This window comes from Mirounga leonina, unplaced genomic scaffold (assembly GCF_011800145.1).
Source record: "Mirounga leonina isolate KUSES-001 unplaced genomic scaffold, KU_Mleo_1.0 Mir_91, whole genome shotgun sequence".
NCBI classification, from domain to species: domain Eukaryota; kingdom Metazoa; phylum Chordata; class Mammalia; order Carnivora; family Phocidae; genus Mirounga; species Mirounga leonina.
Genome location: NW_023270839.1, coordinates 32119373 through 32147244, shown reverse-complemented (window position 1 = coordinate 32147244; position 27872 = coordinate 32119373). Strand labels below are relative to the sequence as shown.

The 27872-nt window shown below is 38.7% G+C and overlaps 1 protein-coding gene and 1 long non-coding RNA gene across 2 annotated transcripts in view; one reads left to right on the top strand and one right to left on the bottom strand.

Moving 5' to 3' along the window:
- Window positions 1–1819: 1819 nt before the first annotated feature.
- On the bottom strand, window positions 1820–7657 carry LOC118002942. The gene is made up of 2 exons (XR_004677231.1): window positions 7409–7657; window positions 1820–7298 (listed from the first exon to the last, which is right to left on the bottom strand). It is a non-coding gene; the product is annotated as an uncharacterized LOC118002942 (long non-coding RNA).
- Window positions 7658–7856: 199 nt separating this feature from the next.
- The window catches only part of ZNF280D (zinc finger protein 280D), a 305303-nt gene continuing 285287 nt past the window's right edge, over window positions 7857–27872 (top strand). Inside the window, exon 1 of the mRNA XM_034993555.1 lies at window positions 7857–8599. The gene's annotated coding sequence lies outside the window, so the exon portion shown is untranslated. The remainder of the gene's footprint in view (window positions 8600–27872) is intronic.

Below are 27872 nucleotides of genomic sequence, written 5' to 3'. Positions count from 1 at the left end.
GTTTTGGTGGCCCAGCATCTGAACTCTCTTACCTTAGAGAATTCAGTGATATGTGAATCTTGGAAAAAAGTGTAAAATGAAGCCCCATCCCCATGATCTAGAAACTGACAGAAGTTGTCAAATACTTTATCATCCGCCTTTGCAGCCTGGATTCAGGTACATAACCTTGGCCAATCAGAAGCACCTGCATAGCCTTGAGTAGAGAACTGGAAACACAGATAGCAGTTAGTTCCCTTGCAACACGGCAGTTGTGGCCAAATTAAGTTCCCAGGGCAGCGGTGGTGGTGGAAGAAAGGGGCAGAGTCCAGTATGCTTAGCAGCATCCGTGATAGCAGTCTTCTCACGATGTTTGTTTCTGCAGCATGATTTTGGGTACTGTTCTTGGCTGCACAGCTCTGAGCTTGGTTCTCAACCCTCATAATGATTCCGTGAGTTGGCCACTTCCTTTGCTACTAAATTAGTCAGAATTGATTTTCATTGCTTGAATCTAAGAACCCTGAGGAAGCCAAAGGGTCTGCCAGAAGATAGCTGGCTTGCACAGCCCATCAACTGCAGTATGTGTATGATATTCCGCTTAGGTCACCACTCAGGATGATCTCTGCTGCACAGGGTGAAGACAATTCTGCAAGAGGTACAACCTCCATTTGGTGGAAGGGTGTCTATTTCCTGGCATCATCTCTATGCCTCTCTGGCGATGAGGTTTCTGACAATGACTAATCTTGCCTTAATAGAACTAAATTTATATGCTAACCCTGTCATTAACTAGTTACGTGACTTTGAGCAAATCATTTAGCCTCCATGGGTTTTGGCTGTTAAAGGGAGTTACAAAAAATGAGTTAAGACTACATGTTTCTTATTGCATTTTTTTCACATTGCATCATAATCGGTTTTTTACAACTTTATGGAGATATACTTTATATATTAGCAAATGCATCCCTTTTTGAGTGTGTACAATTCAATGATTTTTAGTACATTTATTGAGTTGTGTAGTCATGACTATATCTGGTTTTTAAAACATTTTCATAACCCCAGTAAGATCCTTCATGATGATTTATAATTAATCCCCATTCCCACCACCAAGCTATCTTCTGTCTTTATAGATTTGCCTTTCCTGGGTATTTCATATAAATAGAATCACACATTCATAATTATTTGTTACACTAGTTTTTTTCCTTCTATATGGTGAGTTTCCAAAAGGCCTTTGTGCAATGGGACTGTTTATCTTTATTGAAGTGTTAATAGCACAGTGCTTTGTACATAGTACAAGTACTCAAGATAATAAAATTAAAAAAACACTGATAATTTCTTATGAAGTTGTTGTGAGAATTAAAGAGCCTATTAGGTTCTTGCTACTCAAAATGTTGTCCTTAGACCAGGAACAGCAGCATCACCCAGAAGCTAGTTAGCAATGTGATCTTGGGTCCCATCTCAGACTTAGAACCTGCATTTTCATAAGCTCCTCAGGTGATTTATATTCTCATTAAGGTTTGAGAAACAATGCTCTGCACTGTAAGTTCTATGAGGGCAGAGATGTGTGGCACACAGTAGGTACTCAGTACTATTTGTTGTATGAAGAAACGGTGATTCACATGAAAACATTTTGTAAACTGTTCAAGGCCTATATACACAAGATTGCCAAAGAATCAAAGTGTGGAATTTTGGCTTAACTAAAATCTGTTAGAGAAACAGTTTGGGCTGATATTTTATAATGCCAGTTTATATACTGAAGCAAATATATTTATTTTTCTTACATTTAAATGACAATTCCATGAGGAGACCCAGTTTTATTAAAACAAATAATAGTCCCTTAACTGAAATGGACTTTATAGTGAGTTTATTAGCATGGCAGTTAATTATAAAACTTCTTACTTCTAAAGGTTGACGAAGAAAATTTATTGCAGTTCCATTTTCTATGAGATAAGACCTTGATCAACAGCTAAGAAGCCAATGTCAGACTTTAAGAGACAGGATTGGTAGGTGTTATATAGTTAGCATCAACCTTGAACAAGGAAAACCTATCTAGTTTCCCACTTAGAGTCTGGCTCTAAATGCTTTAATTTATTCATTTAATCATTCTTCAAATCATCAAACATTTATCAAATTTGTCACTATTTGACAAGTTCTGTGCCAGGGCTTTCTGATGGATTACCAGGTACAATATTCTTGAGGAGTTCCATATCAATACAATGATGAGAGTTTTTTAATTACATAGGCTAACAAAAGATTTTTCATGCTTTATGAATTCATGAATGTTAGAGTCTTAAAATGCTATAAAAATTAAGCCACATTAGTTATATATTTAACAAATGTATTGGAAAAGATAAAATTATATTTTCTTGGGAAATCAGGCTATATGGTTAACACTTACAAAACAGGAGTGGTTTTTATTGAGGGTTGCTCTAAGGAATATAACAAGGATGTCCTGGTTATTTTCCATTTGCTCCTCCAGACTCATCTTTCACCCTATTTGCCTTGCTCTATACTGAAGGCTGACCTCTACAGACTTTATCTATCATCCAAGCCCTATAGCTTCTGTTTGAGTTTGGCCAATGCGAGGTACCAACAGAAGTCTGGAGATTGGGGGAAAAGAGGACAAGTGTTTACTTCCCAGTCCCCTCCTGGGCCACATTGGCAGTGGCTGCATTTCTCTATTTATAGTCACAGTGTTTGTCAGACATCCCCTTCTAAACTATAGCGCTTAAAATTTCCTTTCCCCTGCTCCTTCAGGCTTAAGTCTTCTCACTGTTACCAGTTAAGTGCTTTACCATTGCTAGTGGGTTCCCTTAACCCTTCCCACATCTCTGTTAATCATCCTTTTATTAAGCTCTTTTTACCCTCTTTGGTGTGCCACGAAGAGGCAATCAATCAGCCAGTATCTAAGGACTGCCTGCTGGGCTGGCACTGTTAAGACATATAATACATGATCCTGCTCCAGAGAGACTTACAGTCCACTGAAGGAGATAAAACCAACACATGTGAAGCAATTAGGAATCGCTACACATTGGTATCTAATGAGAGACATTTGGTTTTTTGCCACTCAGCATTCACTCTTTTGATAACCATACCCTATTTTCCTCTATTACTCTCAGTCAACGTCTTTTAGGGAGACTGGACTCCACTCTTAACAACATGAGTAGTCATTCTTCTGGTCACATGTCCTAATCAAAGCCAATAAAATATAAGGAGATTATTGCTGGCACTTCTGGGAAAAAGGCATGTACTCTTCCACTGAGATTCCTAACAGTAAGGATTATGTGAACTGGAGCTGCCAGGAGCCACCATATGGAGCCTGAGAATGAAGCCAACACAGAAGACAGAGCCAAGAGATGAAACGAAATAGAATTCTAATGACATTGCTTAAGCCCTTGGATCAAGCTATGCCTTAAGCTAAATATATCACTAGTTCCTTAGCTATGTGAGCTGATAGCCAATATATTTTTTGTATAAGTCAGTTTGTGTTTTTTATTTTGTCACCTGCAACTAAAATAGCTCTAACAATTCACAAATTGGTATCAGAACTGGGGATTAGTAAGTGAAAGATCTTAAAATGTTGAATCAGTTGATTCAGATGAGGCCTCATCTATATTGGGTTGGGAATTCAATAGCAAAGTAGTACATTAAAGTGGCACCTGTTGTATATTAGAATTCAAAACATGTGCCTATCAAGTATGAAATGTAAAAAATGTCACTAAAAGGTCAGATACTAGAGTACACCAACTATTACATGTTGGCCTGTTGGTTTTCAGTTAGGTCCTATAAGAAAGACTCAAGTTTAGGATTGAGCTTGATTTATCTAAGCCTGAGAGGGAAAAATACTGCTTTATTATAAGTGACCATTTTTGCTAAGGGCTCAGTCAAATATGACAGAAATTTCAATAATCTGGAGCCATTAGAGTTGGAAAAGCCCCAGGAGAATTTTAATGCCAATGAAGGCAAGAAAGGGAAAAGACTGGCACTTTGGAGAGGTCTGAACACACCCAGGCCTCTCTCAAGCAATTCCTGCCTGCTTAGAAAGGTAATAATTATCCCATTCTACTCCCTCCAGCACCACTATGCCCATGTCCCCCCTTGCAAAACTAGTAGCTATTATTATTTTTTTTCATTTTATTTTTTCAGTAGCTATTGTTTCAAATCATTCTCAGGCAGAAACCAAAATGGAGGCCACTAAGTAAGGAGTATAACAAGGCGTATTATGGAAAGATAAAAATACCCGTATTGGAATCTAGATGCAAAGACTGCAGCTTAAGATAACATCTAGCTTTGGAGGTTTTCTTCCCCATGAAATTGGCCAAATGCAAATAGACTGGAAGCTTAGTAAGAAGTAACGAAAATTGTGGCACCTGGCGGGCTGTCTGCAGAGCATGGGACTCTTGGTCTCAGGGTCATGAGTTCAAGACCCACATTGGGCATAGAGCCTACTTAAAAAAAAAAAAAAAGTAAAATAAATTGTATGGTGAGAGAAATCCTAAGTCTGGAGAATAAAGGCTAGTTATTAGGGTTAGCACTAAGTGTTGTAACACATAGTGCAGAAGTTTGATTGGCTTAACACTACCGATGTTTATTTTTCACTATTGCAAAGTCCGATATCGGTATTCCTGATTAGAAAGTGGCCTTCTACAAGGTCATTCAGCTACCCAGACTCCTTCTATCTCATGGCTCTCTTAAGACTATTCTCTAGGGTCTTAGCGTCCTCTCAGTGCAGCTAGAGGAAGAAAAAGAAACCATAGAAGACATACCGAGTTCTTAACCACATTGGCAAGAAGGGATTCATGTCACTTCCACTCATATTCCAAAGGAGATAATTGTAAGACTTTGCCAAGATTAATAGAAGCTGGAGAATGTAGTCCCTGCCTATGCAGCTACTTCCTAGCAACAATTCTACATAACAGAAGAGGATCACAGCTATTTGGTAGTAAAAGTTAATTATCTCTGTAATAGCAAATTTGTTTTTTTTTTTTTTTTCAATTGCCACTATATCAGGAAAGAGAATGTTGAAGAGGTGTGGTCCCTAGAAGGATTATACTCCCCACTGTCCATTACAGATATGGCATGGAGGAACAATGGATGAGAGATTCTCCAATAGTTGAACATATGGCAGCCAGATGTGTTGATCAAAGAACTTTCTCCTCTCTCATGGTAGGAAGCCCTTGGTGTTTCTGTCCAGCATGATATATGCTATGAATTAAAGACCACTATGTGTTTGCCATTAGTCATTTTTCCAAATATGAGTTTTTGTTGCAGGTTTTTTCTTTTTCTGTCATTATGTATTAAGTATTTTGTAGCTATTTTTTTTTTTTTTGTAGCTAATTTTATCTTGTAGCCTTAGGTTACTAGACCTTGAGGAACTATATTGTTGTATAATAGAGAAACATGCTTATTACCCTCCTGTCCTGCACTTGGGAGTTATCTTCAGTAACTACATGAGAATTTGGATCATCTCTCTTTGGGGAGGAAGTGAGCATATTTTTGGTGGTAAATAATATTATTGCATTGAATAGGCATAAACATTTTGAAGGCGTATGTAGTGGAAGAATGTTTGAGAAGAATCAAGAGAAGAACAGGGGTGTGTGGTATGTCTGCTGTTCTCATTACCCAGGACATATCTAACCTTCCTCTGTTAACCATACTCCTATTTTCCTAAAAGCACCTTCTTGTGCCATTCATGTGTTACTGATAGACTCAACTTTTGAGATGGGCTTGTCAATCAGTGCAAGCCAATCTGAGCATCTCTTTCTCTAGCAACAGTGGTTTAGGAATAGGTTCTTCACCTTTGCTGGTAGTGAGGATAGTGTGAGCTTAGAGTTGCTGGTTGTTCATTTGTGGGGCTTGAGAATGAAGCCAACAGCAGAGCAAAGAGCTAACATGTCAGGGAGAATCCAAATCTTGACAACATAATTTGAACTCTTCAGCCAAGCCATGTCTAACAAAACTATCTTGAAGTATTCAGTTATGTGAGCCAATAAATTCCCTTTTCTATTTAAGCCAGTTTGAGTTGGATTTTATGTTACTTGCAACCATACATCCTTACTGAATCAATACTAAGTTGTGTGAGGGTAGATCCATAAACAAATATACATAAGAATAAGTGAACATGAATATACCTGAGAGACAGACCTAACTAGAACTAAAGGAGTAGACTGAAACATGGTTCACAGGTTAAGAGGGAACTAGATTGGGGAAAGACCTTAACAATCAGTCAGAAGAATTTAAATTTAATGGAATAGAAAATATAGCCATGAAACTATCAAAGCACAAAGAGATGTACAAAAAATGAAGATTTAGAATGATTATTCTGACGGGTTAGATCGGAGCAGAGGAAGAAGGACGTCAGAAGGACCATCTCTGTTTTCCTGCTCATTGCATAGCATTCATGTTAGCCTCCTTTCTTCCCACTAATTCAAGCTCCCCAAACACTCTGGCCTGAGAGCCTTTGTACTTGTTCTTTTCTCTGCCTGGAAAGTTCCTTCCCCCAGACATTTGCTTGGCTTTCTCCCTCATTTCATTCAGACCGCTGTTTTGAACATAACTTCATCAAAGAGGACTTTCTAGATCAATTTACCTAAAGTAGTACACTACTCTACTACTCTCACCTGTATCTTTGTCCTTTTACTCTGTTTTGTCCTCATGGCATTCATCACTACGTGACATTATATTGTGTATGTTTGTACATGTATTGTCTGAAATGTAATGAGATTCCATGAGTGCAGGGACTTCTTTTATTCACTGATGTATCTCTGGGAAGTACATCAGAGAATGGCACATAGAAAGCCCCCAATTAAAGCTTGTTTGAAGACGAATGAATGAGTGAAGTACAGTAAATAAGGCGAAAAAAAAAAATCACAAGAGGGATGAGTTAGTCACTTAAATTCCTAGTACACTACTATCATTTCGGCCGTAAACTGCTTAAGGCTCCCACTTCTGCTCCATCTCCCCAGAGGAAAAACAATTTAGGGAAGTTCGCTAATACTAAAGCAAGGACCTGAGATACCTTCCTGGATGATTCTGGTGAGAATGTTATTTTCTCCCGAGGTACCCCCGTTAGCAAGAATTATCTCCGATCCCAGATTTGTCAGGGCTCTTTCTCCATCTTAGCTCCAAGTAGAGCTCTGAGAGAAAAACGAGGCGGTGGTGGCTGGAAGACCCAAACGTTCCAAAGTATCTCTCTTCCCGGAGATCAGCAGCCAGGTGAATTTCAGAATGATGACAACTTGGAGGGGCAAGAGTCACGTGCCAGGTGGTTGGGGCACCAGGGGTAACCTCCGTTGATCCTTCCTTACCACCCAGCTTTCTACCGGGGCCTGTACAGAAAGAAGCACGCCAACACGTCAGGGCGGAGTGCGGCTTTCACCAAGTTTCCTTCCCATGCGGCTGCTCCCCGACCTCTCTTCTCCCCACCCACCCCCGCAACCTGCACGCTCAGCCTCCGATTTCCGCCCATCCCGGCTGGAGGGAGCCGGGAAGCCAATTACTTTTCCCAAGGGAGGGCAATCCACTCATCAGGCCGCGAAGAGGGGAGCGGGGGTCGAGCAGCCGCAGAGGCCGCCCCTCCCCCTGCCTGCCCGGGCCTCCGGGCCCCGGCAGCCCCGGGCGGGGCGAGGCGAGCCGTGGAGGGGCGCGCGGTGCCGCCGCGGGGACTATTTGTCCTTCCGCGCGCCGCGCTGCGGCCCCGGCGCCGACGTCGACCGGGCTGAGTGGCAGGAGATTAGCCAAGGGCTTCCCCCGCCGCGCGCCCCCGGCCAATCGGCGCCGCGCAGGCGGTGCTCGAGGGCCGCGCACACGCACATTCCAGGATCCACGCCTCACGCGAACCACCTCCACTCCGCGCACGCTCCCCGTCCCACCCCGCCCTGTGGGCCGCACGCGCGCCTCTTCGCGGGGCCTTCTCCAGGGCCAAGCCTGGACCCTGTCTCCTGGGCCCCAGATGCGGCTCTCTAAAGTGAAAGTGAAATGAGGAAAGAAGGCCAAGTGGTCTGTAGGGGAAGGGTAATTAGCATCCGTGTCAAGGTTTACACTCCTGCTCCACCGGCCAGGCTTGCCTAACAGATGGAGGGAAGCGACCGAGACTCGCTGAGGAGGAAGAAAGAGGACATCCCTCCTGATTCGTCAGAGAGTGGGTGGAGAACTCTTGCAATATCCTTGAGTGATCTCCAGTAAGAGGATCTTAAACTGGTGGATTTCTCACTGGGTTTTCTGCTGTGGTCAGAGCACTGGACACATCCTTTCTCCATCGGGAAGGGGGAAAAAAAAAAAAAGCAACCCTCTCTCCTGCACACTCTGTCAGACTTATGAGGCCACAACTGACATACGTGCTTGAAGGAGAAAGTGCGCTATTGTGTCTTGTTTTTCCTTTTGAATTCCGTCCTCCTGAGACACTGGCTGACCCTTAGGCCCATGGCCGTCCTGAATGTGATTGACATGCGTGATTAGCAGGCTAGTGAGAGAGAACCAGGGAAATTGCTATCAAAACAATTACATACAGGGACATCAGAACAATGGCTTGAGAGACCCCAGGGACTTAGAGACCATCCTAGCTCTGCCACGATGCCCTCTGGGACTGTGGCCAAGTCAGATCATCTCTTTGTGTCTTCGTTTCCTCCTGGTAAGTTGAAACTATTCTTACTGCTGCCTGTCTCAAAGTTATGTTATAAAAAATAAACTTAGATAACAGAGCTGAAAACACTGAAGGTTTTGTTTTGCGGGGAAGGTGGTTGGCGGTGGTTGAAAGGCATTCTCTGGACAGAAGATTCTGTAAAAGGAAGCCGTTTGACCTTCAGCCTACAAAGTGGTCATTTCAATTAAATTTAATACACCTGTGTGGAGACTTAACTCAGTAGCTGCAGAGTTCTGTGCTGGGTGCTAAGTGGTCTTCATAAGATTTATAATCTAGTAAAGCCATGCTAATTCCTGCATTCTCAGACCTTCTCCCATGTCTGTGCCAGTTCCCATCCCTAAGTCTTGGCCATTTTCATTCTCCACTTGTGTTCAAGGGCCGCAAATCATTGCTAGCTATAGGTACAGAATGATGCTGCAGTTGGGGCTCCCCATTTGAGTCTAAGCTGTGGCTTGGGGGTTCAGATATATCTGGGTATGTCTGTGGAACTGATGGGGCAAGGCCCCAAAAGCCTGTTTCCTGGAGTGACTGAGGAGCTTCCTGGGACAGAATATGTCCTTAGTGAAGAAGGAGCGGAACACAGCTGTAGCTGGGAAAGACTAAATCTTGAAAAAATGGAGAGGTCCTTCTGCGTCCAGTCTGGTGTCTCCCGGCCCTCATCTGAGTCCAGTAGATGTGGGAAAGGGATGGGGGAGGGAGAAGAAGATGGAGGGAGGCTATAGGCGAAAGCTAAAATATGTTTCAAACTTTCAAATCCCACATTTCACATTCAAACACATGCTCTCACCTTTACAAGAAAAGATCAAGCTATCGACAGAAGTGCAAGCAACAGAAAACTTGACTCGTGGTGGCTTTTGAAAGAGAAGGAATTTATTATCTCATAAAATAATAAGTTTGCTGGAAAGTCGTTCCTATATTGGTTAATTGAGTAACTCAAGGATGTTGTCGAGGACCCAAGGGGAGTTATTCCTTCTGCTCTGCCATCCTCAGATGACACTCTCTTCTGCCATCTCCCTTCAAGGCTGCACCCTAGCTTCTGCACTTTTGGCATCGGATGCAGTAAGGGCATTGCCCAAAGAAGAGGGATATTGTCTCCCACCTCTTCCTGTCTTTTCTGTCTCTCTCTTTCTCACAGTAAAGGAAGGATAATCCTAGTTTCTGGAGGCCTCTGGCAGAACTGAGTCCCATTGGGCAGAACTGTGTCACATACACATCCTAAACTAACTGCTTGTAGAAAGTATGATGCCAAACGTAATTTACCCCTCATGCTGGGAGAGAGAGAAATCACTTTCTGTGAGCATGTGGGAGGATATAATTAAAGCAACATCAAATTTTGCCGTGGAAAAAAATAAGGAAAAGTGGCTGTGGTTTAGGTCTCAGCAGGTTCCCTCAACTTTCCTTTTCTCTGCTTCAAAATGTTTCTGTATCTACTCTCCTCCATAACGTCTAAATTTTTCTACCTTCCTTCATATTCTTTTTTTACTATCTCAGTGGAGAAGTAACCCAGCTCCATTTCAGGATCTGGTGCTCCATCTGTCTACCTCCCTAAGACCTTGCTCTTGTCCTAGCCCCTCACAGTGGTCCCTAAGCCACATGCAGTTACCTCCATCCAGCGTTCTACTAGTGAGAATTAGAGATCCGAAGCTCCTTTTGTTGTGCCAGGAGGATCCAGATTGAAAGATGCAAGAATTTGTTCAGATCCTATCCAGTGGGGCTGGGGCAGGGGTGAGAGGTAGGGACCAAGGACAACCTTCATCCTTTTCTATACGTAGGGCTTCTCTGTCTGCCTCAGCAATGTGGGAGCGCCACATGGTATCCTCAGCAACTTGATTTCAGACTGCTTCCATTTTACCCTCTCCCTCTCCACGAATACCAGTCTCCTGGAGTTTGGATCCCACTCTATTTTTCTGAGTTACAACCTGGTAGAACACTGATACTGGCTTGGCTTGAACCTGAAACTTGTTCCATTTCTTCCCTATACTCATATTCATTCATTTTTTTTTCTTTACTTAACAAATGTTAAATGCTGACTCTTTCAAGGACTGCACTATGTGCTAGGGAGACATTGACAGATAAATTGGAATTCTCTGCCTTCAATGAGTTTACATTCTGGTGGAGGATCTTTATTTCACCACAAGGTATGGTATGAAATTCAAGGCCTTCTCACAGGAACGGTAAAAGCAAGGCCCAGTTGTTAACTCTCTGCAACATAATCTGTTTTAATTCTTCACAAACGACTACCACTATTAGTGGAAATTATTTTGATCTTTACACAGCTCATAACGTATCTTTTCACAGAGGCTATTGTTTCAGACAATTACACTTTCCAACAAGATAAACACCATGTAGGGCAATGCACTTGTGGTACAGTACATTTTATTAATAACATGTCTTGTCAGCTGAGCGGGCCAGGCTATGGATGGATGATTACAGCAAAAAATGGAGCCTGTATCTGATACAAGTTTATGTATCATCAGAGTTGTTACCCTATCTCTGCTCACAGTCAGGAACCTGCCAGATCTTATTCAACAGAATGGTTTGTAGATGCATTGGCAGCAGATAAAAATATTTACTATTAATCTGCCTTCCTTTGGCTATACCCACCTGAGGATATATAGTAAAATCAAATTTTAATTTTTTAACATTTTCGAAATTCACCTAGGTTGATTATTCCCACTTTCATTTTTAGTAGAAAGCAGGTTCTCCAAAGGATTGCTATACTGTATTGAAATATAAAACTGCTTGTGTATTTTCAACTAATAGCACTTGTACTTCAGATGGTGTCATGGACCCTCAGTGTCTAATATATCTTGACAGAGTCTGAAGTAGAAGTAAACCAATTCAGACTGCAGGTCCTAAAATACAAGTCAGAGAAGGTGGGTGTAGCAGAAGTGAAATGAGAGCATTTAAATGAAATATGAACTCTAGTCAATTTGAATGAATTCCCTTAGCACCTCAGTCCAGAAAAGAACGTGTAAGGGTTTTAATCTTCACTTGATTAAAGTGCTTCACATGATGAAGTGCATGACCCTAAGTGAGTCAGTTAATTAATCTCAGTGTCTTGGTGTTCCCATTTTTACAACAGGGTTAATAAGACAGGTAGTGCACCTGTACTTTGAATTTGAGAGAAAAGAGAATTATACTCTTTCTGAAATGTAGCTGATAATTATCAATCAGTTATCAATGGGAATTTATTGAGCCCTGCACTTAGCCGTCACTATAGGCAGAGAGCCTAGCAAGCCTTAAACATAAATAAAATGCTGAAGAAATTTTCATTGCATGAATGAATGAGAAAATGAATCAGTGAGCCACCTACAAAGTGTCAGGTCCTCGGCTATGGAAGATCCAAGATGCATCCCTACCTTTAAGAAACTTTCTAGTGAAATAAGCCATATATAGAATGAAAGGTAAATTTAACAGTTAAGGTATGAAATGCCAAATAAATGTTATGGTCCATTATCCTCAAACTAGAATTCTCAGATTCTCAGCTTCATTATGGCTTTTTCCCTAAAACTGACTGGCTTGAGAATATGCCTATGGTTTTTTTGTGTAAAGGTAGTAGAATATGTTTAATAAAAACTTAAATATAGAAGTATGTTTCATTAGAATAATATTCTGCATGGAAGTGGAATTGAAATATAAATTCAAGGGGGAAAATATATAAAACTGTTAAAGATTAAGAACTTAACAACATTTTTTATATTTTTATTGAGGTATAACATCCATACAGTAAAATGCACAAACCACCACTTAAATCGAGATATAGGTGATCCCACTTCCCACTATGACCTTTCTTAATCTCCTTCCCCATCCCAGAGATAACCAGTATTCTGACTTCTTATGCCATAGAATACTTTTCCCTGTTCTGAAAGTTGTATAAATTGAATTATTCAGGATGCTCTCCTTTGTGCCAGGCTTCTTTTGTTCAACATTATGTCTATATGATGCATCCATTGTTGCATACACCAGAGTCCATTCTTTTTAATTATTGCAAAATAGTTATTCTCAAAGTGTGATCTGAGAATCCTTGGGGGGGGGGTGCCTGAGAATTTTTCAGGGGGGTCCATGAGTCAAATTATTTTCATAATAATTTAGGTTTATTTTCCTTTTTCAGTGCATTGATGCTTTAATTCATGATGCAAAAGCAATGATGGTTAAAACTGCTGGCACCTTAGCATGAATTTTTTTTCCTTGGGTCCATACTTTTTGTGTCCTTTCTGAAATATCTTTGTCTACCTTGAGGACACAAATATTTTCTGATGTTCTTTTCCAAAAGTTTTATAATTTTAGGTTTTACATGTAGGACTATGACCCAATTCAAGTTAATTTATGCATATGGTGTGACTTTAGGATCAATAGTCCTTTTTTTTTTTTCTTAATATGGATGTCCAGTGTCTAATTGCTACAGCAGTACTTATGGCAAAAATGACTCTTTCTCCATTGGATCACATTGGCACTTTTGTCAAGTTGACTGTATGTTTATGGGTCTGTTTCTAGACTTATTCAATTTCATTGATCTATATATATATCCTTTAATAATACCACAGTTTGAGGAGATTTGTTACATTAATATTGAATCCTCTGATCCATGAACATGGTATATTTCTCTGTTTATTTAGGAATTCTTTAATTACTTTCAACTATCTTTTGTAGTTTCTAATGTGAAGATCTTTTGTTAGATTTATTCATAATTATTTTTTTGTGCTGCTGTAAACAGAGTGGATTTTTTTTTTTTTAAAGATTTTATTTATTTATCTGAGACAGAGAGAATGAGAGAGACAGAGAGCACATGAGAGGGGGAGGGTCAGAGGGAGAAGCAGGCTCCCTGCCGAGCAAGGAACCCGATGCGGGACTCGATCCCGGGACTCCAGGATCATGACCTGAGCCGAAGGCAGTCGCTTAACCAACTGAGCCATCCAGGCGCCCAACAGAGTGGATTTTTGAATTGCATTTACAATAGTTTGCTGTTAGTATATAAAGATATATGTTTAATGCTTGCTTTAAACAGGTTCTTATATATGAACCCTGTATCCTGTGACCTTGCTAAGTTTACTTATGGCTTCTAGTAATTGTTTTCTAGATTCATTAGGATTTTTACATTAATAATCAAGTAATTTGCATATAGGGACAATATTACTCCCTCCTTTTTGATCTTAATGACATTTACTTTTCTTTTTCCTCTTACAGTGACTAGGACTTTTGTACAATGTTGACTATACGTAGTAATAATGGCATGTTTGCTTTGTTCCCATTGTAGGGGAAAACAATTCAGTCTTTTATTGCTAATTATGCTGTAGGTGTTTTGTAGATGCCTTTATTGATTTGAGGAAGTTCCCTACTATTTCTGGTTTGCTAAAAGTTTTTATCAGGAATGAATGTTGAATTGTGTCAAATGCATTTTCTGTATCTATTGAAATCATATTGGTTTTCTTTTTTAGTGAATTACATTGTTATAGTGGATTACATTGTTGGTTTTAAATTCTTAAACTAATCTTGCATTTCTGGATAAATCCTACTGAGTCCTGAAGTGTTATTCTTTTTATGTATGGTCCATTTGATTTGCTAGTGTCTTATTACGGATTTTGCCTCTATCGCCATGAAGGATATTGGTCTGTAATTTTTTTTTTTTATATCATCTTTGTCAGGTTTTGGTATTCAGCTTATGTTGGTGTTTTAGTTTCCTAAGGCTGCTGTGACAAAATACCATGGACTGGGCTTAAACAACAGAATTTATTTTCTCACAGTTCTGGAGGCTAATTTCAAGATGAAGTTGTTGACAGGTTTGATTTCTCCTGAGGCCTCCCTCCTTGGCTTGTAGATGACGGTCTTCTCACTGTGTCTTCGCATGCCCTTTCTCTGTGCAACCACATGCCCCTGGTGTCTCTTCCTCCTCTTATAGGGATACTAGTCATTTTAGATTAAGACCCTACATTAACAGTATTGTTTTAATTTAATCACCATAATAAAGACCTTACTTCCAAATGTGGTTAACATATGCATTTTGGGGGGGGGGACACAATTCAACCCATAACTGTTGGCCTTATAAAATGAGTTGGATAGTGTTCTTTTCTCCACTCTTTTCTGAAAATCATTTGTGTAACTTCAGTGTTTTCACCAGTGAAACTATCTGACCCTGGAGTTTTCTTTGGGGGAAGCTTTTTTTTTTAAATAAGAATTCAATTTGTTTGTTGGATGTAGGTCTATTTAGATTTTCTGCCTTTCCTTATGCCTACTTTAGTACATGGTAAATTTTAAGAAATTTGTCTTTTTCATCTATGTTGTTGAATTTGTTGTCATAATATTGTTTATAGTGTTGTGTTATTATTCTTCTAATGTCTGTAGGATCTATGTTGATAGCCAATTTGTTTTAAGCCCTTGTTTTAAACAGTCATACCCATTTTAAAGAACTCAAGAGGAAAAGAATTCAAAAGTTGTTTGGTTATTCTGGATGCTTGGCTTTACCATGTAAAGCTTAAAATTAGCTTGTCAATTTCTACAAAAAGACTGGGATTTGATTTGTTTGGGGAAAATTGCCACTTAACAAAATTAAATCTCTAGACCCATGAACATGGTATATTTCTCTTATCTCTCTGTTTATTTACATCTTTTTAAATTTCTCTCATGAATATATCACGGTTTTCAGGATACAAATCTTGCATAAATTTTGTTGGATTATTCCTAAGTATTTTCTATTTTTGAAAGTTTTTTATTTACATTTCAATTTCCAGTTGTTAATTGCATATATTTTTATATTGATATTATATCCTGTGATTTTGTTAAATCCACTTTTTAATTCTAGCAACTTTTTTTGTATTTATTTTTGATATATATATATATATAGTTATGTCATCTGTGACTAAAGACAGTTTTATTTCTTTCTGTTCAATCCATGTGCTTTTTATATCCTTTTCTTGTCTTATTGCACTGGCTAGACTCTTGAGTACAATGTTGAGTAGAAGCAATAAAAGCAAACATCCTTGCCTTGTTTTCAGTTTTGGAAGGGAAAACATTCAGTTTCTTATCATTAGTTATGATATTAGAAATAGGTGTTTCATAGTCTTTTATTAGATTGAAGAAGCTTCCTTCCATTCATAGGTTGCTGAGACTAGTATCTGTCTTCTTAATATTATAAGTGATGAAAAGGGAAGTACACAGGAAGTACTTCTGCTGCATATAGGAGTATGATGATTGTCTCAAGAAAAAGTACCTGTTCAAATGAATTGTGAACTGACCTGGTTGGGTTTTTCCTAGAACATCATTTTTACTTGAAAAAAACAAGGACAAACTATGATTACTCAGACTAAAGTATTTGGTAGAATTTTGTTAAAAAAAAAAAAATGAAGTGAGCCTGTTACTTCATGGCAAACAACTGACTATATTTGTTGACATTGATAAAATTTGCATTTTTGAGCAAAAATAGAATTTTGGAAAATTTATATTCACTATCCTGGGCTTAACATCTTCCCAGTACTTCACAACTTTTCTGTTGAGATTGGTGGTGATATTAACAAATGTGATTTTTCTGACATACAATGAAGTGTCAGTATTTGGAAGTTCTGCATATATTAGTGAACCAGTATTTCAAGAACCTACCACTTATCAATTTTGATATAGTGTTAAAGAAGACAATTCAGAATTTTCCAAGAGGACTATTAAAATAATCTTTCTCTTTTCCATTATATATTTTTGTAAGGCCAGATTTTCTTCAGACTTTAACAAAAGAACACATTGTGACAGATTGAAATAGAAGCAGATATTAAAATTCAGTTGTCTTCTATTAAGCCTGATAAAATATTTGGAATAATTAAAAATAAGGCTACTGCTTCTTACTAATATTTTTATTTGGAAGATATAGTCATACATAAAAATATGTACCTTAACATGTATTGGATTTATTATTGTTATCTTTTAATTTGGTAAGATATACATAACACAATTTACCATTTTAACTATTTTTAGGTGTATGGCAAGTGACCTTAAGTACCTTCACATTGTTATGCAGTTGTCACCACTATTCTTCTCTAGAACATTTTCTGTTTCCAAACTGTAACTCTTTATGCATTAAACAATAACTCTCTGTTTGCCTTTCTTCCTAGCCCTTGGCAACCACCATTTTCTTTTCTGTCACTATGAATTTAACTGCTCTAGGTACCTCCTATAAGTGAAATCATACAATAGTTTTGTGTAGGGGCGCCTGGGTGGCTCAGTTGGTTAAGCGACTGCCTTAGGCTCAGGTCATGATCCTGGAGTCCCGGGATCGAGTCCCACATCGGGCTCCCTACTCGGCGGGGAGTCTGCTTCTCCCTCTGACCCTCCCCCCTCTCATGTGCTCTCTCTCTCTCATTCTCTCTGTCTCAAATAAATAAATAAAATCTTTAAAAAAAAAACAATAGTTTTGTGTATGTTTGTCTGGCTGCTTTCACTTGGCATAACTTCTTCAAGGTTTATCCATGTCGTTGTTATTTTAAAAATAGTTTAATAAACATTTAAAAAATGTCTCAGTCCTAATTTTTAATATGACACATGTTGATAGAAATGCCCAAATAGATTTTAAAAAGTCATTGGTGTCCTCAATAAGGAATTTTAGGAGTATAAAGGGGTCCTGAGACCAAAGAGTTGGAGAATCATTGCTACATAATATCCCAGTGTATGTATGTATGTATGTATGTATGTATGTATGTATGTACCATAATTTACCTAGCCTTTCTATTGCTGAGGAACAGTTGGTTTTTCTTGTTTTTGGTTATTATGGATAAAGTTGCTATGAGTACTTTTGTATATGCTTTTAGGGGACCTCTATACTACTTTCCATCTGATGTCTAGGAGTGGTATGGTTTGTGCCTTTTAAAAATGAATCATGGTGGGTATCAAATCTTTTATTGTATTTATGCCCATTGGATACATTTCAAAGACTATTGTGTAATAGATTTTAAATGCTACTATTTATAATATACAGGATATTTATTGTTTGCATTTACTTAAACTTACGATGAAAAATTATAGTTATCAACTTAAACGTGTGAGGCATGTATCACTTAAATACATTATCTTAGGAGGTATACAAGGAGAGAGTTTTGAAGATTAATAGAGAGTAGACCCTTCAAGAGTTCAGAGAAGTAAGGTGATTGAGGATTGTGCAGGTCTCTTTTTCTGTCCATCTCTCCTCCCCTCTTTTGATGTCTTCCTCATTACTTAACCAATCATTTGGCAGATATTTACTCAACAACTATTATATGCCAGATACTCTGCTATACGTTGGGAATATAGCTATGAACATGACAGACAAGATTTGACTCACAGTTGAGTGAGGAAAACAGTAAACCTAAAAACAAGGAATTGAAATAACTATAAATGGTGTGAAATCTCACAAAGGAAAACAAGTGTTACAATAGGGTATAGTGGTAGCACTGGCTGTTATGTAGGATGGTTATCACGGCCTCATGTTGGAGAAGCTGACTGTGCCTAAGAGCCGAGAGGAGAGCATTCCAGGCAGAGAGGCTCATACTGAGAGCATTAACAAGGCTTTGAAGAAGGAGGAGCTTGGAATATTCCAAAACTGAAACCAGGCCACTGCAAGAGGATTATAGTCAGACTTTGAGTCTTTTTGAAAAAGAAGTTACATAGTCAACCATTGAAGGTATCTGTACACAAAATCTATAGTCAATACAAACTGTATAATAAGGTGGTAATAAAATTTAGAAAACATGCTAATGTTCATGAGAAGTAGTAGAAGTGAACAAGCCTCTACTTTCCCCTGAAACCAGGAGCCAGGGAAGGAAGGCTCAGGAAAGAAAACCATAGTAACTCCATCTATATCAGCACTAGCACTGCTGTCATCCTGGCAGGAGTATCAGCCCATTGAAGGAAAGATTGTGTCTTATTAATTTTTATATCTCCAGTGCCTAGCACTGTGCTTGGTCTGAAGAAGATGCTTAATCTATATATGTCTTTTTTTTTTTTTAAGATTTTATTTATTTATTTTAGAGGGGGGAGAGGGGCAGCGGGAGAGAGAGACTCTCAAACAGGCTCCATACCCAGTACAGAGCCTGATGCTGGGCTGGACCTCATGACCCGAGACCATGACCAGAGCCAAAATCAAGACCCAGACGCTTGACTGACTGAACTACCCAGACTCCCCTTAATCTATGTGTGTCTTAAGAGAGGGAGAAACAGGAACTAACATTTATGTAGTACCGATCTCTGTGCTGGAGCCAATTAAAGTCAAAAGACAGAATACTGGGGCAGGGGGTGGGGAAGGCAACATGCACAACGGACAATAGGTTGATAGGCTTAATAGACTTTTTTTTTAAAGATTTTATTTATTTATTTGACAGAGAGAGACAGCGAGAGAGGGAACACAAGCAGGGGGAGTGGGAGAGGGAGAAGCAGGCTTCCCGCAGAGCAGGGAGCCCGACGTGGTGCTCGATCCCAGAACCCTGGGATCATGACCTCAGCTGAAGGCAGATGCTTAACCAACTGAACCACCCAGGTGCCCCAGGCTTAATAGACTTTAAAAATTAGCATATTGGTTAAGATCATCTGTTCTGGAGAAAGGAGAAAGAGAGATACAGAATGAATGAATGAACGAATGAATGAATGAATGATGGATCTGAGATGTCTGTGTAGCTCATTCCTAATCTGGTGCCCCTAAAGCTGACCTTCAGATGTTCCCCCACCATGTTTTTCTCTTTTGCTGGTTTCACACTGAGGGTGCCGATATAAAGAGAGGAAGAGACATATCCCTTTCACATTGTCCAGCTTCAGAGAGAATGACAAAAGCCTGAGTAACCTGTTAACTGAATGAAGACTCCCTGATGTGCATACTATCTTTTAAAAAAACTTTGTCAGAACTTGTACTAACATATGTGTACTGTGTGTATTTATTACCAATTACCATAGTTTTATTCATTACATAATATACCCCTTTTAATTTTGAGGAGGAAACAAGCTAATTTTTGCACTACATGATTTTTTCTATTTTAACCAAGCTAATTTCTGAAAAATTCATTTGTTCAACAAATATCGGGGACTTACTATGTGCCACTGGTCCAAGGACAGCATATAGAGCAGGAATGAATAAAACAAAGTCTGTGATTTGAAGGAGTTTTTGTTCTACATGCGAGTGAGGGTAGGACAGACAGTAAACAGATAAAGAATAAGTTACATAACATGATGTCAGGTAGTGATAAATAGTATGAAGAAACTAGAGCAAGGAAAAGAGTTCAATTAATGTATGCTTAATGTTGAGAGAAGCAAGGTAGGGCAAATGATGTTAGATAGAGCTCAGATCGAACCAAGAACATCACAACCATGAGGACCCCAACCCAATCTATTCTCACAGTTCCCAGGCGATTTTCCTTTACTTAATGTTCAGGTGAAATTGAGTTTGTCAGAGCAAGACCTGGAATTCAAATGGTAACAAAGATGGTATAAATATCTGAAAATAAAAATATTTCAAATGTCATCAGTTCCCACCTGTGCTGTCCAATTTGCTAACAAACCAATAGCTGAAATAAAAGGCGGGAAGTACAGTTCCAAGTGGTTTAGTATAACAATGTGATGGTTGGTTTGAAGGAATAGAAGATATTAGTGCAGTCAATAAGATTTGAAAAAAGCAGCCCTCAGAGGTCTAGAGCTGGTATTACTGTTAAACTGGTTTTGTTTATACTGATACCCTTAAAAAATTTCTAACCAGGATCACCCATGACAAACTGATACCACAGCCAATGATTCAGTCTCTCTCCTAAGCTTAGTCTGTATTTATTTCAAAATTCTTTCTCTTCCTCTCACCTCTGTTTGCTTCCTCCTTCTTTTTCCTTCCTTCTATTCTCTATCTAGACTTCATGTAATCCTATCCAGAGCCATGGCTTAATAAACCATCTAGATGCTGATGACTCTAATTTATATGTTCAACCTTGTTTTCTCTCCTGAGTTTTAGGCTAGTATATCAAACTGCTTACTCAGTATCTTTACTTGTATGTCTAATAGTTATTTCAAATTAAATCTGGTTAAAATAGAAAACTTGATTTCCATCTGCCTTCTCTACTTCCCAAATATGGACCTCCCTAAATCTTTTCCATATCAATAAATTATGCCTCTATCTTTATCCTTTTGCTTGACATAAGTATCTAGATTTGTCTGATGTTTCATCATGATTGGATTAAGTCACACATATCTGACCAGAATATCACATAGTTATATTGTGCCTGTTTTAGGGCATCCTAGCTAAAGTACACAATGTCAGGGGTGCTTGAGTGGCTCAGTTGGCTAAACATCTGACTCTTGATTTTGGCTTAGGTCATGATCTCTGGGTTGTGAGGTCGAGTCCCGCATCAGGCTCTGTGCTGGGCATGGAGCCTGCTTAAGATTCTCTCTCTCCCTCTCTCTCGGCCCCTCCCCCCTTTCTCTCCCTCTCTAAGTAAAATAAAAAAAGAAAGTACATGATGTCCATAATATCACTTTATTAGTGATATTAATTTTGATCACTTGGCCAAAGTTGTTAATCCTTTTTAAAAAATGTATACTTGAATATCTGTGTCTTTCTTATTTATAGTATCATGGCCTGACAACATGGTGGCACCACAGCAGGCTTCATTATTGCTGCCTCATGTTCCAGCCCCTCACAACTACCAGCTAAAATGTAAGCACCACAGGGGCAAGGATTATTGCCTGTTTTATTCACTGATACAAAATATTCCAAGCACATGGTACAGTGCCTAGCACATATTTACCGAATGAATGAATAAAAAGATAATTCTGATCGGTAGGATGTTGAGCAACACAGAATTTATTATAATAAAAGTCCTTTATGACAGAACATTATTACAGCAATGTTAATTCAGCAGACCATGGTTATAGGATATGAGAACAGGACAGAAAATAAATGATTGAGGATCATTTTAACCCCCCATTTTAGGTCAGATATTTAACCAAAATTATCAGTAGTAAAACTGACTGATTTAGGATGCCTTGCAAATTATCCTTAGCACTCTCTAGAGGTGATACTAATAGAAGTGAAATGGCTAAAAAGTGGGGAGAAATAAGAGGTATGAAAGGAAGAGAATGAATGTTGCATGGATACGTCTAGATTTTCCTCACCAGCCCTCAGCTGGATTATACACAGGTCTCACTTTGCATGGTTCTAACATGCATGATATCCAATTACCATGGTTTAGTTAAATAATCCAGTTCTATAACATCACAGTTCACATTTCAGTTACCTAATTCAGTTTGGTTCAGTAATTGCATAAGGTACAAACTTTGTTGCTGGGTCTTCGTAAATCACCACACAAATAACACATGCACATTGTGATCAGTGACCAATTGAATCCCTTCTTTCAAAGTCTATCAGTGATTGATCACTCTGCATCTGTTACTCATTTTATACACACACAGCGAAAGTGTGTAGTTGTGTTGCAATCTTGTCTCCCAGTGATAAATTCACATGACATTTTATAAAAATGGGTAATCAAAAGAGGGAATTGGCCAACAGTACAGCAAATAACCCCAAAATGACACTGTTGGAAGTGAAATTCACATTGAACATAAATAGAATTATAGAAGAAATAGCTGACGGTGGGAATGTTGGCACTGCCACCGTTTGAAAGACTCTGGATGTACAGCCAGAAGAACTTCGTGAAGGAGAAGTTATTAACATAAAGAAAGAAAGTGGTTGTGACAAAAAGGGTGACGATATCCCAGAAGTAACACAGGCAACACACACACACACACACACACACACACAAACCCTCCACATTAACAGAACTTTTGGAGAATTTCACAACACAAATGTCAAAGGATAAAATGTTGGAAGCTAATCCAAACTTAGGAAAGAGTGTAACAATTCACTAGGGCAAACACAAGAATCTTATCCCTATTGTAACTTATACATTGAGAAGAAAGCAAGCAGTGTTTAGGTTACTCTTGATGCATTTAAAACAGAGAAATAAAACACTTCAGTTCTCAATGTTTCTGATGCCTTAAATTTCAATATACTAAGTAAATAATAGCTTTATTCTTTTTTTCAGTCCTCTATATATGTATAGATAAGAGATTTTTACTATTTTGACAAAAATTTTAAAGTTCATGAAACAATCATAATTTTTTTATTGATTATTAAGATCACTTGGCACACTTTCACCTTGCATGCTCATTTTTAAAAATGATTTTATTTATTTGAGAGAAAGAGTGAGTGAGATAGAGAGCAGGGAGCAGGGGGAGAAGGAGAGGGGGGAGCAGGCTAAGCAGGGAGGCTGACATAGGTTCCATCCCAGAACCCTGTGATCATGACCTGAGCTGAGGGCAGATGCTTAACTGACTGAGCCACCCAGGTGCCCCTTGCATGCTCATTTTTGAGCTTCTGATGAAGATTGCCTTTTTTCACGTTCAAGGTAAAGTGCAAGTTAAATGCTCAGAAATGAAAAACAGAAAGTCCTTACCATAGTTGATCTGAAGAAAATAAAGAACCACTGGCTGGAAATGATAAGCTATAGATGTTAGCCTCCTCCTTGGATCACTCCCAAGTCTATATCTCTACCTTGTGTTTCCAAGTGATGTCTGGGCATTCCACCAGCAAGCACCTCACATACAACACACCCAAAACTGAACTTCCTCCTAATCCTGCCACCTACCAAAAAGCCCCAAGCACCTTGATTTTTATACCAGAGTATCAATTAGGATTAGTGGCTAGTAACAGAGACCTGAAATAAACAAAGTGAACATTTATTTTTCTGTCAAAATAAAACTCCAGAATTAGGCAACCCAGGGCTAACATGGTGACTCACTGATTTCAGGAATCCATCGTTTTGTTCTACAATCCTTAGCATGAAGTGTCTATCTTCAAGTTACCTCATGGTCACAAACTAGCTGCTCCTGCCTCAACCATCATATTCCAGGAGGAGAGAAGGAAGGTAAAGAAAAAAATTTGGTTACCCTGCTGAGTCAATGTCTCAGTCTTATGTCATTATGTCTTACTAGACATAGTAGAGACAGGAAAATATAGTTTTCATATGGTTTTTAGCTGGTTATGTTGTCATCTTTAATACTGTATAGGTCAATTACATAAGAAAATGGGTAGAGTGGATATTAGGTAAGCAAGTGGTAGTCTTTATCAGACATCATTAATGATTCTACCATTCACCTATTCATCAAGCCAGAGAACTAGGGATTATCTGAGACTCTTGTCTCCCTTACTGCCCATATCCAAGGTTAGTTTATTATAATTCCTAAATTTCTTTCAAATTTGAAACTCTACTTTTTTTCTTTAAAGCTCCATTGCCTAGGGGCACCTGGGTGGCTCAGTCAATTAAGCGTTTGCCTTCAGCTCAGGTCATGATCTCAGGGTCCTGGAATTGAGCCCCACATCAGGCTCCCTGTTCAGTGGGGAGCCTGCTTCTCCCTCTCCCCCTGCTCATATGCTCTCTCTCTCTCACTCACTCACTCTTTCTCTCAAATAAATAAAATCTTAAAAGTAAGAAAAGCTCCATTGCCTAAAATAGTGCATGGTGCATTCTGTTTATGTTTATATTATAGTTTATGAAATGCTGATTTAATAGTTGCTTTTCAGACAATGGGGGAAGTTATTGCAGTGAACTTTAAATTGGAATCTTCAAATAATATTCAAAGAATATTCTTATTGTATTATAAAGTATAATTCCTGGAATTCTTTAAGTCACAAAGTGATTTTTTCCCCAAAGGACAGTTTGGTTGTTTATTATTTATCTATTTTTAAGATTTTATGTATTTGAGAGAGACAGAGTAAGCAAGAGAGAGAGCATGAGCAGGGGGGAGGAACAGAAGGAGAGGGAGAAGCAGACTCCCTGCTGAGCAGGGAGCCCGACAATGTGGGTCTCCATCCCAGCCCCCTGGGAATCATGACCTGAGCTGAAGGCAGACGCTTAACCAACTGAGCCACCCAGGTGCCCCACAAAGTAATTCCTTATTCTCTAACACAGTGGGATTTGAATTGGTTATTCAACTTCAATAATATGAAATGCACACAAACGCACTCCCTTTTCTAGTATTTAGCTTTTCTTAATTGTATAACTTTGTTAGTTGCTTCTGTCTCTTGCACTCTCTCCTCTGAGAGACCTCTATGAGATGTTCCTCAGCATGCCCATGAGCACGCATCCCCCCACACCCCCCCACACACACACCCAGTAATGGCCTCAAAAATCTTATTCCCTTAGCAAGTCAAAATGTCAAATATCTCAGTGGCAGGTATGAAAAACAGTAAGCCTGTCCCTGCTGAGCCACCTGCTGAATATTCCATATGCTAGGTACTAATTTTAGGAGAAAGAAAGGAAAGTTTAAAAATGTATTCTCTTCTCACTGCTCCACAAGAACTACCTTTCCTTTTCTTCTCAAGCAGCTGCCGCAGAAGCTTACATGAATGCCAGTAAAATGCAAGTGGTACTAGAAACAAGGCTTAATTTAAAAGAATTCACCAGATGACTTAAACAAATAAACCTATTGGTTAAGCTTATTGTTCTGGAGAGAATAAACAGTGGGACTGGCCTTGAATTGATGGAATTCACTAGAATAGAGCAGGGCTGACAAATTGGGATAAAATATTTGGCAGTTGTTTTATCCTGGGACAGATGACCAACTTACTTTAAATTCATTTCCTGCAGCTGGTGAGTGGGTGGCCAGGTCTGTATCCTACCCATTGTAGCCAAGTAACATTTCTTGACTTTGACACGTTTCCCCCACTTGATTAGATTTTTGACAAAACAATGTATATCACAGATCATTTTCAAAATATTATTGCTTCTTCAAATCCTGACATTCTGGTATATATGAAGAGCTCCGCAGGCTCTAAACATACTCAGAAAATGGGTCGTTTTTGACAAGCTGTAAAATTGACTCTTTGCCTATAGTCTCTAGGATGGAGCTTTATTAGTGGTCATTTTACAAATGCTATTTTGTCTTTACCTTTACATTTTTCCTTTGTAGCTTTAAATATTCCTTTGTTCAAATAATTTAACATAGCAGCATGGGGATGGGACAGTTGGAACAAATAATTTACAGAGATAATTATTGTGATTTCTTCTTACATTTGAAGTCATAATCTCATTAAGTTGGTTTTTCAAATTGAAATTTCATACAGAGTTGAAGTCATTTCAATGTGAATATGATTCTATGTAGTAAATTGGATCTGCAGAAATTCAAATATTCAGAAGTTATGAAACAAGAAATCAATTAGATATACAAAGGCTAATGACTCACTTGAGAAATATTTCAGGCCTCTGGTGCTATATATTAGTAACTGTGCCCCCACCCCCAACTCCCATTTCCTTTTGCTGTAGAGGCCCTTGTGACTGTTGTGTTTATTTACTGCTCCCCTCTCTTTTTTTTATCTTGCCTCTGTGATGTTTCCTCATTTTCTCCTAACATTTCTATCTATTCGTTCTAAAAGCCAGAAGTTTCCACAACGAGCTAACAGATCAGTTAAGAATTTTTATCCTTTGGCCTTTGTGCTAAATATAAATGTAACCCTTGGCATTTTATATTTTATATTTTATATTTCATATTTTATATTTCAAATTTGGGGCTTATTTTGGAGAATTTTCATTTTGTCAGAATTTTATTTGGAACTTAATTTTTTCTCTAGTCTTAAATCTGATTTTATGATTTCAGACAGAGGGCCACTGTCTTTTTTTTTTTTTTAGATTTTATTTGTTCATTTGAGAGAGAGAGAGAGGGCATGAGCAGGGGAGAGGGGCAGAGGGAGAGGGACAGGAGCAGAGGGGGAGGGAGAAGCAGGCTCCTTGCTTCCATGCTGAGCAGGGAGCCCAGTGAGAGGCTGGATCCCAGGACTCTGAGACACTGACCTGAGCTGAAGGCAGATGATTAAACCATTAACTGACTGAGCCATCCAGGCACCCCTGACAGAGGGTCTTCTTAAGGGACTGTTTTTCCCATAAAATATTTATTTTAGCAAGAGCAAATAAAGATTTAAATGAGGGGAACCTCTAATTGACTTTCAACTGAGAGTCACAATTCTGTAAAGCAGAGGAGTCAGCTCACTCTGCTACTTCTACCTCACTTACTGTTACGTGGTCTTGGACAGGTTATTTGACATCTCTTGACCTCTGTGAAATGTGGATAATAATAGTGCCTGCTTCTATGATGGTTGTAGGGATTAAAAAAGTTAGTATATACAAGGTGCTATGACCCATACCTGGCACATAGCAAATGTTCAAAACATTTTTGGCTAGTGTTATTTTATCCTTGTTACCTCTATATAGATACTTTTTCCTATCCTTTCTACTTTTCTTTCTCCTTCCTCTATCCCCTTGAGTAAATAAGTTACTTCCAAGCATGCTGGGAGATTAAGAAGTATGATCTGGAGCTGTAGTTACAGTCTAGTCCTTATTATAAAGCACAATGTTTAAATCCCAAAGAAAAGAAACTCCCACCAAGACGACTGTGTTGCACAACTCCAGGGGGCGCCATCCACCTTTGTAGTCAGAGTGACTATAAGCTATCCTTGAGATTGTGCAGTTGACAATCCATGTAGCCATACATGGTAGCTCTGAAGACTACCATTCAGTCACTTTAACTTTTTTCTTTTCCTTAGTCCTTTCATGTTTTTTTTTCATATTTATGTAAGTATGTATACTCACCAGATAACATACACACATTAAAGCTTTACACATTGGTTCCCCTATACAAGTCTCTTTTTTTCCTTTCCGAAGGTGTTGGCATTCAACCGGGAGTTGTGTATTTGTGAGCATGTAAGCTTATATTCATACCTATGTGTTAATAGTGATAGAAAAATATAAGTAGGAAAATAGAATAAATTACATTTACCAGGTTTTAAAATGCTCATAATTTATAAACAGGGTTCTTTTTCTTACTATTATGAATTGATTACAACTGGATCAAAGCAAAGTTTTTGAATAGAACCAAAACCTGAAATTAATTGAGCACTAAGTGATAGGGACTGATAGATTTCCTGCCACTAAATAAAAAGCATCAACAAGCTGGGATAAGCCTGACTGACCAACTCTTTCAGTGATGTTGACATCCACTTTCCGCTGTGTGTCTGTAGACAATGCCAGTGATTTGAGTCAATATAACTTTTTATTATTGTAAATCAAATGCCTCATTTAGTTAGTTCTTTGGTTGATATGAGGAAAAAATGTTCTCTGATGAACTACTTCAAGAAATATCCTTTGAATTTTGAATACTGTGACAGCTTTTTTTCAATACAATTTATGACCAGTCATAGAGCTGCATACAGGTGGTATTGGATTTC